This window comes from Lepidochelys kempii, chromosome 10 (genome assembly GCF_965140285.1).
Source record: "Lepidochelys kempii isolate rLepKem1 chromosome 10, rLepKem1.hap1, whole genome shotgun sequence".
NCBI lineage: Eukaryota > Metazoa > Chordata > Testudines > Cheloniidae > Lepidochelys > Lepidochelys kempii.
In genome coordinates, this window is record NC_136389.1 from 76037396 (window position 1) to 76049468 (window position 12073).

The window sequence follows — 12073 nt, forward strand, 5'->3', positions numbered from 1 at the left end:
AGACAAAGAAGAAACAGCCGGATTCCAAATTGCTAAGTTCAACCGATCAGGAAGGCTAAACATACCATGTGGTCTATGCATCCAATCAAAACAGCTTGAATTTAAAATATCAAATTCTCAAAGAACTGCTCACAACAAAATCTGCAAACCAAGAATTATTGGCAGAAATTATTTGGTGAATGATTCCAAAAAGGTGATCCAAGTGAGAAAGCCTGTTTGAAGACATACTGAGAATGCAAAAAGATATGACATTTGCCTGAAATAATTCCTGACAAACTGACAAGCCCTCCTCTTTACTCACACAAATACGGAATAAATGGCATGCCTTGTGGCTGAGAATTACTCCACATATGAGCAGGTGTGGGTGGGGGGTAGGGGTTGGAGCGCTAGATACGGAGAAAGAAGTGCAGCCTCCCTGGCTGAAGAGGGTCAGTTGCAATGACTTCCAGTGGTAAACCAAAATCTGGCACCTGATTAAATATGAATAAGCTGTCAGGGTAAAAAATCTTTGCCTCCTCCAGACTCAATCACTATTCAGCTCCACTTTTTAAGAGCTATTCAACTGGAACTACTCTTGCCTGTCTCTTTCCTCTCCCCCTCCCCCCCCCCCACACCTTGTGAAGGGTAGATCAAATGATTAAGTATTGTAAATGGCACCCTCCCCCCAGTGATGGGTAGCCAAATGATATTTTTCTCTCCTCCTGGGTAACTTGTATACATATTGCTATTTTTAGTGATCAACATGACTTGCATGGAAGAAAAAGAAAGACTGGGAAAGTGTGGTGGGTTCGCAAATCTCAGCCATGTTTTCTGTAGGTTAGTATTATTGATTACTGACACCTAAGGGCCTGACACATAATCAATAGACCTGATGACCCACATATGTGACATGGCCTGTAGGGGCTTCAGAAACAAGAACGAAACATGGCAGCTCCAACAGAAGCTTTTCGTACAACTTTTTTTTTTTTTTGTAAGCAAAGCCATTTCTACTCAAATTACTGTCAGGGCACAAACTGGTATCAGAGGGGTTTGTTCATTTCCCCCCCCACACCCCCAACTGGAAGACCGGAGCATCAATAATTGTCAGTGAAAAGCTTTGGGGGAAAAAAATCTAGCTATGCACTACTGTTCAAGGAACCGTGAAACCCAGGGGCCAGCTACTCAAAAGGAGACTTTAGCCAGCCAAAAGAAAAAGAATTTTGGCATATGATTCTAATTAGAGAAGGCCGAGAGGTATCTCACTTACATACAATTAATTGTCTGAGGCCATCTGTATGTTACTGGCCTGTCCCCTTAGCCCAGGAAGGTGGGAAACTGATTCATGCTCTTTACTCAGGGCTTCAACTTTATTTCTTTCACATAAAATTAGTACAACACATCCATCATCTTTTCTCTCAAACTTGGGGTCTTCTGCAGGGGCTGTCTATTCTACAGGACATTTGCCTGAGAGTCACCCTGTTCCAGGGCCTGCCACAGGAGTCAGACTGCTTCCTCTTCCTCTCCCACTTTGGCCCAGCAACTTCCTGCTCCTGGCAGCTCTCTACCCCAAGTGAGCCACTTACTGGCTTTTATTATCACCTGACCAGCCTCAGCTGGGAGGTAGCTGATCCATCACAGGTGAGGCTGGGCCCAGCTCTCCTTAAAAGGCCAGGCAGCTTGTAGCAACTCATCTTTCTGTGGTATGACACCACAGAAGGTATCACTCCCTGAAAGCAGAAGTTTGGTCTCAGCAAGGTGCAGTAGCCTCTGCCCTGCTATCTGGTTATCTACTGTACTGCACTTTCTCATGTGTCTGAGGAGGCCTCTCATTGGTATCAATGCATGCTACAACATCACTTTATTTGCTGAGAAAGGCCTCACAGTTAACTTCTTGGACACGGAATTCCTTCCACTCCACAGTGTGGGGGTTACCAAGGTCTCAGGCTTCTCCATAGAAAAAGCCTTCGGAACTCATTGCTTCAGCATTGTCTAGCTCCTATATGTGTTGATTACTGGGTAAGATTAATAGGTCTCAAGAGCAATTTTCAAGTGTGTTGAGTTCCTGGACATCAGCATCCTTTCTCACTGCCACCTTACGGCCTGGAATCTTTCCTCCTCCTTGCAGTTCACCATCTTGTCTTCTCCTCAGGTATATTTTTTTCCTCAGCTCTGTTAGCTTCTAGATTTGTGGAATCTCAGCCTTTCATGGTTAGGACTTCGACCTTTTGGACTTCAGTTCAAGATCAAACTCCAAGGTTCTCTCTCGATTTTCACATGCTGCTTCATTTCCACTCCCCTTTTTTCCAGTTTACCCTGAAGGATGTAGCCAATTGCCAACTACCTCTTCAGTGCGCTAACAGGGTACTTACTGGGATACAGTCACTTTCTGTGAACCCTAGACACTGCATTTTTCCGTAATGGAGTTTCTCAATTTTAAGGCAGGCCATTACAGGAAGTGTCTTCAGCTCTCTCGCTAACAGACAGAGTCTGGTATGTACACGTCATGTGATAGTCTCAGCACAAAGGTCAAATGAGCACAGGCCTTGGGCTAGCCTTGCATCGCTAGATTTGCTTTGCTGGAACAGGGCCAGAGTCTTCAGTACCTTGGGGGACAGACCCCCTCAGGCAGGCAAAAGCAAACACCGTGCCCAACGGTAGTGAGTTAATATTCTAGCCGGGTAGCAAATGCTGGCCAGAGCAGCACTGACCTCTGTGGGTGTCAAGAACACACTTCGTACAGCAGCAGCTGTTGTTGCCGCCTTCCTGCTAGCCACACGCCCTGATTTCAAAGCTCCAAGACCACACTGTTCATATGGTGGGGCTTTCTGAGGCTCTGGGGGAACATGCTTCCCAGCTGCCTTTCCTCTCCATTTGCACTTTTTTAGCCCTTTTCCATACGTGAGCTTCCCCCACCATGCTGGGCAGGAGAGGTTCTGGCCCCAAACCGTACAGGCTTTTGTTGCTCATTCCAAATCACAAAGAGCAAACCATGCATTTAATGCGGAACCAAAGAACTGCCAGAGATAGCAGATACCCAATGTATAAACTATCTACAGACACCACAACTTCGCAGAAATTAATTGTTAAACTAAATGCCCTATGATAGCACCTAATCTTGAGATAGCAGCCAGTACAAGACAATTGAAAGGCTGTTGACAAGTCTCTCCATAGCCCAGGTCTCAATGCCAGCTTTTGTGTAATGCTGAAAATATTTCAGTTCTAATAAAATCTTTACCAAACATGAGGGAAGTTGTTATTAGGTCAGTCAAGCATGTGTTCTCTAGTACATGTAAAGCACTGCAGTGTGTATTGTAATGGGTGAATGCAGTTGACGATGGAGCTGGAAATTATGTCTTGACTCTGAAAAACCTGACCTGGTGACCCTGGAGCTGTACCGTATGTGCCCACCATAACTTCTGCATTGGTGGTTGGAGCACTTGTGGCACTTTTCAGAAGAGGAGGGATGCTAAACTCCTGTGTGCTGGCCAAAGATGGGTAATTTCACTCTGTTCATCTACAATTTTCTCTGAACTTTTAACTGGATACAGTATTTTACTGCACTGTCTAAAATTATTGTATGCTACTGTTATGAGCTGTTCCACAGCTGCTCTGTTTCACCCCAAAGGGGGCTACATTTGAATGACTGAGACAAGTCCATTATTTTTGGTCTGTAAAGCCCTTGGAATCCGTCAGGATGCAATATACCACACCCATGTATATATCGGTCAAAGGGCAACCTCGCTTGGAGTGCCCTCCTGTGGCAGACCATGGCATGACATGCCCGCTCAGGTCACCCAATAATTTCACTTCAGACTTTCTTGTCTCAATACCAGTCCTCCTGGGGGCTGGTTAATTAGAACAACACAGTCCAAACAGTCCATAACAAAAGTCCCAAACATTAGTCCATTTCTCACCCCAAGCAAGCAGACATTAAAATTAAAGACAACTCACCCCTTGGTGCCCCACATACCACACACTGGGAGCTTTGACCATGCTGGGACACTCTGTCAGCCCTCCCCTCAGTCCAGCTGCTCCAGCTCTGGAGCAGTCAGCAGATAAGCTCCTTTAGAGCTCCGCTGCCTTCAGCTCCCTCCAACCTTTGGCTCTGGCTCTCCAGCATAGAGCCAACAGGCACCTCCCTCTGCTGCTCCTTCTGCCTTCAGCACTCTCCAGCTCTGGGTCACTGGCTTAGGAACACCAGCCAGCAAACCGTTCTTGCTGCTCCCCGGCCTTCAGCCCTCTCACACGAATCACCTTCTGCTTCCTTTCTTCCCTGGTAGCTCCACGGACCCAACGGCAGGAGGAGAAGTAGGCTTCCCATTAGCTCCTGACAACATGTCAGAAGGCCGCCCAGGCCAAATTTAAGTGAGTGGCATTGTGACTCCATGTGCCAGAACACAACACCAATTGCCCAGAGTTCGCCTGGATGGCTCCCTGTCATGACAGACGCCCACCAATGCCCAATTTGAGTGGCATTGTGACCTGGCACACACGGTCGCAATGCCCCTCAAATTGGGGTGGCCAGGCAGGGAACCTGGGTACGCTCCTTAGCAAAATTCTGGTTGCGTCCCTGGGCAGCTCTGAACTGCTCTTCCTGACTGAACCGGTCTGCTCTGACTCACTGGGGCTACCTCTTACCGGGTCATTCCCTGAGCCTTCCTAGCCCCCAGGTGCTGCCCTGCCCTCTTAATTGGCCAAATTGAAGCATCTGCTCTGGCACATGGGAGCTGGATGGACCTACTCCATTTACTGGGGCCAGCCGGCCTCTGACAGTATTATATATAGGTATATTTATTATACACACATGTCTTCACTCATGCATATGTCCCTCTCCTCCCCTTCCCTCCCCTCCCCCCAACATCTGCCGCCTTTTCTGTCTGCCCTTAGACTGCAAGTTCCTTGGGAAAGACCATCCATTCCTAAATGGCTAGAAAATACGTAGCACGTTGTGGGTACTACTGTAAACAAATTTTAAAAAATAATGCTTTAGGACATTGCTATACATCTTACGAAGATTTCTTCTTTCAGAGGTATCCAGCATTGCAAGCCTTCTGCACCAGATCTGGCCTGCTGCTGTCATTTCAGTGGTGGAACATCTGTTCTCCACTCCAGCTGGAGAAAATTCTGCATTATTTTAGTTTTCTGCTTCACCAAGTTATGCCACTTGGGGCAGCACAGGCTGGATGAAGTGATGGGGGATGGAATAATCTTCCTGCTATCTATTTAATGCCCCCAGGAATTTTCCTTCAGCCACTGAAGCTATTAAAAATCACCATGGCCCCTTCTATGAACAATCATAGGGTCTGAATAGAGAGTAGCTATTTATAGATAAGTCATCCGGCGTTTGTGGTCTAACACCACTCTATGCTGCTTTCCAGAACCCACTGTATAAACTATTTCACTGTATAGGGTGGAATTCTGGGACACTACCCTTAGTGCCAGAGAAAAATTTGGAGATATATAGCATATACCCACAAAAGCAGCTATGTGCCATCCATTTTGTTTGGATGACACAGTCAGCTGCCACAGCATATTGAATTTTCATACATTGCTGACCCTAGATGTCATTTTCATTCTGAAATTCTTGTCCACCTGCTCAGCTTTATAGCGCATCACACCACAGCATACTTAGCCCGCTAAGACCTGGTAACCACATAATTAATCTTAGCTATTTGTAAAGCACTCCTTGCCATGCTGTCTAAGTACAGCGACCGGGATCTGTCTGAATGCAGAAGTGTGAAAGAAGAGGACATGCTAACTGTGAACTCTATGGAAAGCAACGGTCAGAACTTTTTCCATCATGTTAGGAACCAAACTGATGAACAGAGCTGGTCAGAAAAGAGATTTTCCATCCTGTGAAAAATTTTCAAGACTTCAAAGGGGAAAAAAAGCATCCCAAATTAGGAAAAAAATACAAAATTTCAAAAATGAAATTGCAGGTCAGCCAAAACATTTCATTTTGATTTCAATCTTTTTTTTTGTTTTTAAACTATAAACTAAAGTAAAATTTAAAAACAAAAAATCAAAATTTTTCATTCAGAAAATATTAAAATGGGATGTTTGGACATTTTTTTTTTCTTCTGAATACATATGTTTTCACCCATTACTGACACAATCAAAGGGAAAAAACACTAAGAGAGATCATAATTGAATCCAAACTGGTAATCTTGCTTCCAGGACTCATGTGGTACCTTACTCGATGCCACAGAAGTTACACTGGATCCAGTCTATAACTCCAGATGCTACAATATTACCAAACAGTCAAATGCTCATTTTATAGGCCGGGGTGCAGGATTAGGCCATGCAGTTTGGGTGCCCAGGTTTTCAAATTTAGCTCCTCATACAATCATCAAAGCAGCTTTGGATTCAAAATGTAATTTCAAATTATTTCACTTCTGGAATTTTTAATACACCGTGTAAAGTGAAAAATACTCCTGGAAGTTGAGGGGAAAAGTTCATGGCCCCTTTTTCTAAGGTGAAGATTCATTAGCAGGGGGAACGCTAGAGCAAAGTGCAATATTGCCATCTATTGCTCATCCAGGAAAACGCTGGCTCTTCACATTTAACTGCAGATGAGATCAATGTTTCAGGACAAGGAATCTTTTAATCATAATGAAAATGTGATCTTGACTGATCTGAGGTCACATTACATTAATACAGTCTTCAAAGCTTTTTTAATAATACAATTAATTATTGTTGCCATACCATTAAGAGAATTAAAGACCGAAAAGCTTAAGGGGTATTGACCTATTCAGTTTCAGTTTTAAAAATAACCTCAAAGCAACATTGACTTTTTCCCCCCAGTTCTTAAACTCCCAGATACATAATTCTTAGATGTGTTGTTCTGCCTGTGTGCATGGATATTACAGTTTTAGTAAAGATTTGGGATAAGCCAGCTGAGGGGATCTCCTTTCTGATTAGCTTCCCCTTTTTCTCTTGTGAACTGGGAGGTTAGGCTAGGACAGCTTCTACAGCTTCTACTTCAATGAGGAGAACACAACATTAATTAGGAAGGTCCAATCACAGTTTGTTGCAGAGACACTTACTTTCATTCTTGTGCTTCACAGAAGCACAGTGGCCTACTAATCCACCGCCCTGGATTCCCCAAATCCCAGGGTCTCATTCTTTTCCTTAACCTACTAGCTATTTAAAGCTTTGCAGCCTCTTTGCAAACAACTGGAAATCTTAAAGGACTTTAATAAAGTCTGGGATATTTACAGACTTACTCTTGTCTTCAGAGATCTTGTTCTTTCTGCACAAGTGACCCAGCCATTGATCCTAAATGGCATTCCTTAACTGGGGGGGGGAGGCGGTGCAAAGTGGTCCTAAGTGTTACTGCACTAGCCTTTCAACCCTGCAAACCTGGGTTCAAGCCAGTTCTTCATCCCAAGAGTGAGGAGTGTGGTGGTTGCTCCCTTGACATCCCCCCAACCATCTCCATATAATGTGGCACAGTTCACAACCATCAATAGTTTGAGGTCAAAAGGTGGAATTTCAGGCCTGATGTGCATTGGCAAGGCTGGGGGGCGTAGCATGGCATGGCATCTGCCTGCAGTGTAGCCAGTTTTAGCCAGTGTAAGCTCCAACATTCATTAAAATCTTTTATGTTTAGAAGGACTGGCATTTTTCTATGAAGCTTTATATCAACAGAGCTGCATTGAGACTTTTGATGCATTACGTGTACAGACTGGCAGCCCTGTAAATAAGGATAAGTGAATACACGGTAAGGAATTTTGAATCGATGGCAGATATTGGCAGGGCTTCATATGGGAAAGTAGAGATAGTTCAGGCTCACAGCTGCTCCTGGATGCGACTCTTACTCTTGGGGGAGTTCTGCGCCAAAAACTTAAAAATTCCGCAAAATTCTGCATCTTTTATTTGTCAAAATAACACAATATAATCACCGTGGTTTCAGTTATTTAGGTCATTTACTTAACTACAATACAATGGATGGATAATGGGAGTGGGGAGCATTGGAGGAAATCCCCTACCCTCCTTGCCTAATCGTAATGTAGCTAGGTTTGACCCTTTATTTCTAGTTATTAGTCAACAAATATATGCATCCATATGCTCAGTTTTACATCATAGCCAACTGAAGAGCAAGTGAGGGCTGGAGAATCAAACTCACAACTTATTGTGGCTACTGACCATCTCCAGAGAGGTCAGTAGCAAACAGTTCATGGAGTACATTTTGATAAGAAATTTTTTCAGTCCAAAAGTTTAGACCAGTTCTAACCACTAAAGCATCCTAAGTATTTATAAGGCCATACTGTCAACTCTGGCCATGTAAAGGAGCCTTAAAACTTTTACACCTGTTTTATGCTCCTGGGTGAATTCACAAGACAAAGGGAAGAATTCATTAAGCAGGCAGGCTGCTACATTCTGCTCTGCCTGAGGGGACAACCTGCGCCACACCTATCTCCTTAGACACACCCTGAAGCCCTGTCCTTCTATGCTGAGCATGCCCCAATAGTGAGCGAGAGGAACAGAGTATGTGTGTCTCTCTCTCTCTCATGCACAATTGCCCACTACTTCACATGCCCCCAGTGGTGATTTACGTCTCTATTGGCTGCTCCAGGCACCCAAACCAACCTGCCTGGTTTTTGGCTGCTAGGGAGGGGCACATGACTGCTCTTGCAGCTTCCCTTTGCTTCCCCATCAGAAGTCATTTTTCTGCGGGAAAGCAAAGAAATCTGAAGGGGACATGAATTCTGCGCATGCACAGTGATGCAGAATTCCCCCAGGAGTAGACTCTGAACGCAGCACAAGGTGATGGAAGCAGAAGCAGGTTTGAGAAAGGCAGATGAAAGCAAGGGACCATGAAAAATCTATAACAATAAAACAAGTCTCAGCTCATGTCCTCACTAAATCACCTTATTGTCCAGGGTTTGGATTCATCTTTGGGATTTGGCAAAGTCACTTGTTTCTGATCTGAGTCACACAGATCCACTGTTCTGTGTACATACTCTAGTATCAAACCTACAGAACAATGGGTGGTATTACACTGGAGGCCTTGAGCGACTGAGCACTGGCTTCCTCCATGCATTCCCAGGAACGATGCCTTTTTCCTTTGACCAGTGTTGGACTTACAGGTTCCCTCAGTTGTCCAATGGGGCAGTACTGACTTTTTTTTATTCTGTATTTGTACAGTGCCTAGCACAATGGGATCCCAGAATATAACTAGGGCTACTAGGTGCTTTAATAAAACACAAAACAAACAACAATTATGTCCCCTTCAGACCCGACTGCTGAGAGAGAAGAGGAAAAATTACCTCCCTCACTCTCATCCCAGAGTGAGAGAGATATTGGCCCAGCTTCTGAGTGACTAAGTCAGCACAAGCCTGTGGAGAGGCAAAATCATGGAGGCCCAAGAGACCATTGCATTGCTTGTGCCTAATTCTAGCTCTGTCTTTGGTACAACTCTATTTTCCCATACATCAACATTCTCTTCCAAGGCGGCAATATTACCCCATGGGCCCCAGCTTGTAAATAGAGAGCCTCACTTGGAAAGGGCAGCGGCGTTCGTCTACTGGAGGCCAAAAGTTCTTGGCCTCCCTCCTGTCTCCAGCATGGCAGCAGTGTACAATGCAATCCATTCGACTTCCTCCAAGAATATTTCCTACCTGTAGGTTCTAGTGTCTTTGATGACTTAACTGCTCAGGCAGGACATGCTAAATATCATCGCTTACAGATGCTTCTGATGTCTACGGGGAGCAGGATCCCTTCCTGACCTTTTCTCTTGCTATTTTGATAGTTTTGTTCGGTATTTCTCAGAGCTACTCCTCACCATTCCATACACACAAAGGAGGTCAAACAAGCAGAAGTGGCTTGTGCCAAAGGCTTCAGCCTCCTCCAAGCAAAGCATGAAAATGAAAATATTTGTGCTTGTGACATGCAGCAAAGAAAGACAATACAAGCCTTTCACTCCAATTGATTTACCCACCAGCCATCTACACAAACTAGGATAAAAGCAGCATTTCAGCCTATATTACGGCAGCTGGGCTCTGCAGGCAGCACAAGAGAAAGAGCTTTAAAAGCAATTGAACCAGCCCCAGAATCTTGTGGGGTGGGGTGGAATTGGGAGGTTATTTCATATTGTGCAGTTTGGAGACTGAATTTGCTTTAGACGCTTCTGGGTTAAGATGCTCGGCTCTTTTGGTGACCAAGACAAAAAATTAAATGAAATAACTTGGAAAATTAGCCAGTCTAGATCATTGTTAGGAAGATGTATTTCTCCCCTCATTCCCCCAATGTTCCCTGCAGTGAGCTTTATGGACTTGCCGGGCATCCGTATTCTCCAAAGGCAACAAATTCCGTTAAGTGGAGGTCAGTCCAGCTGACCAGAGGCATGCTCGTTCCCTCCAGGTCACCAAACTTGAACATAGCGTGATACAAAGGGATTGAGCTATTAATTTTCAAATCAAATCACACTGGCAGTATATTTATTTACCTTAAAATATATTTACAGCATCAGATGTTATGATTCCGTCAAATGCAACATTTCTCAGCCAGGGTGATCCACTCAGGCAGAAAAAAAAGTTCAACTTTGTCTATGCACCAAAAGGATCTTTCTCAATGAAGATGATTGATCTTCTAAAAATGATACCTTCATATTAAATTAAAACCAAAAGAGATGGTTTGAAATAAGCTCACAACAGAAAAACTCAATAGAGCAATGACAAAGGCTAAGGCAAACAAGTAATTAAACTGGGACTTTAGCATTAAATTGCAAAACAAGTGAAAACTAACAGAGAGACTTGGAATGGAATTGTAGTTTTGTCTTTAGTGCATTAAATTATGTTGCATGGTCTGTAACAGCAAAAGTATAAGGGACAAAATAAATCAATAGCAAACAATTAATTTTAGCCGGCAGCATTCTTATTTACACAGCTCAGTGTTGCGTTTGCTGAAAAGAATTTTCTACTTGGAAATATTCATTCCTTCTCTATCCGCAGCATCGTCAATATGTAAATCTTGGCAGCAATCCTGTTAGGCAGACAAAGCTTGAAACTCTCTTTTCCTTCTTCATCCATAGCAAAGGACACCAAAAGATGTGATTTCATGGCTTTATATTTAAACCATACCAATTTGGTTATTGAGCTAACTGATCTGGTTTTCTTTTGGAACACACCTTACCTAGGAAAATGGGTCAGCACAAATCAATCACAATTAAAGAAGACACTCCATTCTAAGTACAATATTGTACCTTTTATTTGGGAAGTAGCACAAGTTGAAGGTGCAATGTTAGTCTCTGGTCCAGGTTCACCACTGACTCGACATGGGACACCTTGGGGGTCAACTCTCTGAGTCAACTGACCCATATGAAAAATGGGTAAAGTATTTGCTGAACTCACAGGAGCTGAGTTCATGCTTCTAAATCTCTAAGATCCTTCTATAACAAGGGCAACAAGAGCACAAAGAATTATTCATTTTGGAATGTCCGCCTTAAATATTTGAAGATAGTTGGGGAGGAGGATGTAATAATCAACAGTCAATACATCCACCAGAACACTGAAGTTTCACTATTCATCCATTTAATTATATCATTCTGGTTACATAATATGTTTTTTCTTCCTGATGGGATGGACACAAAAGAGGTTTAGTTGCAAAGGAAAAAATGTTATCTAAAGACCCATGTGTTCAAAGATGCTTTCTCAAACAGAATTCGGATTCATAGCATATGAGGGTAGTAACTATATTAAAGTAAATCAAACATTATTTTTATGACTTCTGAAGCGAAGGTTGAGGTGAGCAGAGAAGGATCAGAAACAGATATAATACTAAGGTCACTTGTCAACCTTATTAGACTACCAAACAGGTGAGAATTTTAGAGAGAGTAGACATGAGGCTCCAAAATATATTTTGTATCTCTCAATATCATCCCCTGGTAGGCCTGAAAAAATTGTGAAGGGAACGGTTATGAAAAACTTCAAACCAGGCTTCCTTCTGTAGGGCATAGTCCAATTAAATTTTGTATTCAATCTGCCTCCATGACTTTACCTTAGGTTCATAGACATTGAAAGGATAAGTCTGTTCATGGTCAAAAGACAAACTCAATAGCTATAACAATCAAATTAGTAAATATGGAGACAGC